We start from the raw sequence: 2,514 nt of genomic DNA, 5'->3' as shown, positions 1-2,514 counted from the left end.
TGTTTTTTATATTATTATTATTATTATTATTTTCTTAACTATTTTTTTTAATAATCACATAACATATAAGTTAAAATTGATATAAAAAATTTAAATTAATTATAGAAAATGTATTTATTATTTTTATTTTATTTTTCATTTATTATAATTTTTATACAAGTTTTTGTATTTTGTCTTAATAAGTCTAATTTTTAATCATCTTATTATATTATTATGTTTAAATTATTTTTCAAATATTTACACACATATATATATAGACTAGCGATCACGTGAGACGAGCCTGTTTTTGTGAGACTCGTGAGTCCATTTTTTTTTACATTTGAAACTTCACAGCAAAACGCTGTAAAGGTAACCTTCCGAGTGTTTTTGTTGTGAAGGTTCACCTGTTTTTACCTTCACAACATTTTGCTGTGAAGTTTCAAGTGTAAAACAAATGGTCTTACAGGTCTCATGAAAACAAACTGGTCTTACGGGTCTCATGAAAACAAACTGGTCTTACGTGAACCCATCCACAAGGGTGGTGCCTAATTGGTTTGAATTGGGCTCCAAAAGTCAAAAGTGACCGGAGGTCCTAGGGTTAAAATCCAAGGAGGAATAAAAATTCCCTTGTAGCTACGAAGCTTCAAATGTAATAACTTCGGCTACCCACAAAGCAGGTTGTCGTCCTGAGATTAGTCGACTCGCATAGCGAGTTGGATATCCAGGTTAATATATATATATATATATATATATATGTGTGTGTGTGTGTGTGTGTGTGTGTGACACCATATAGAAAGTCAGGTTTTTGTAAAAACCTCTCTTGCGAAGTTCTATTGAGATTCTTATTTTATTAATGTAACAACGATGTGACAGTAAATATATGAAAAAGCGAGGTTCTTGAAAGTTCCATATTATGTTATTTTAGAAATTTGGAGAATTGGAAAAAGAATTGCTTTAATAGCTATGCTAAACCTCTTTAAAATAGAGAAAAAAAGGAGTTGAAGTGTCTCTAAAAGTAACAATAACAATATTTGCACTCGGGTTCATAACAATGAAATACTCAACCATTGAGCTCGGTATTCATCCAATAAAAGCTTTGTTGGTCAGGATTTTATGATTTTGGCGGTTTTCTTTTCTGTCTCATACGATATTTTACTTCGTTGCTCATTAATATACAACAAGTTTTGTTCGACCCCTGGGAGGGGAGTGTTGACGACGTTTAAGTGGGGCCATGTTTAGCCTCCAAATTTGCCGGGGATTAGTCGGGCTTTGGCCCGGACACCCTTACAAAAAAAAGTTTTGTTCGCACAACCGCTTGAGCTTAAATAAAATAAATTATCCAAGTGGTTTTTGATAACTCTATTGATTACATGAATCGTCTCTTTCCACCGTTTATTAAGTTAAGGGATAATTTAGTCATTTTACATTCAAAAGTTAATGTACAAATATTTAAAACTTGTTTCATAGCATTTAAAACACCTCTTCCCCCTTCCCCTTCCCCCTTCCCCCTTCCCCAACCAAACCGTCTCAATTCCTCTTCTTCAACCACCCTTAATTAATATAACATTCATGTGTTCTAAATATTTAAAAAAAACACACAAGTAGCACTATGGGGCTGTTTACCTAAATACTTAGCCGGTAAATATTTATGATTATTTTATTACAAATAATTAGATTTAAGATCATTTTAAAATTATAAAATAAATAAACTGAATTTATTGGGTTTGTATATATGAAACTCAATTTAAACGTGTTTAGATCAAATAAATGGGTTTGAAGTACAAACAATTTAATGTTTTCAAGAATTTATGGTACAGGTTCAACCACTTGGGTCCAGCTTTGCCAAACTACGCATGGGAGTGGGGTGGGGGCCTCAATTTTTGTTTCCGTCCCCATCTCCGTCGGGGAATATAATCACATCCCCATCTCCATCCCCAACGGGGAACGGGGATCCCCAACGAGGAAACAAGAATTTTTTTTTCTGTTTATATAAGTTATTTTAAATTAAATATGTGAGTATTCATACATGTTTAAATCTCAAACATTTTCAATAAACCTAAAACCAAAATGAATATAATTTAGTACAAAAAAAACCACAACATCATATAAGAACTAATAACCTAAAACCAAAAAAATTCAATTAAATCCAAAAAACTTAAAGTCACGTGTATCAAAAGATTGAGTAATATAAAATTATATCGAGTAATATACAAAACTTATCGAGTAATTGTATTTTGACTTGATATCCAAAATATTACATATTAACATATGATAAAAAAACAATTTAGATTATAAACCTAGTTAGAAAATAAAAATTATGAACTACTGCTTTAATTGGAATAAATAATATATACACACACACACATATATGTATAGGGGAGCGTTCAAATAAAAACCACTCAATTAATAAAACCGTGAAAACCTTATTCAACCAATCATAATTTTTTATTTTGTTCATTTTTTTGTAATTATGAGAGGTTGATTAACCATTTTTATTGTGTAGGGTGTTAATCATGGATATTATCATCTTCATTA

Source organism: Cynara cardunculus, assembly GCF_001531365.2.
Source record: "Cynara cardunculus var. scolymus isolate 2C chromosome LG 15, CcrdV1, whole genome shotgun sequence".
Lineage (NCBI taxonomy): Eukaryota > Viridiplantae > Streptophyta > Magnoliopsida > Asterales > Asteraceae > Cynara > Cynara cardunculus.
Note: the sequence above shows the minus strand (reverse complement) of the source record.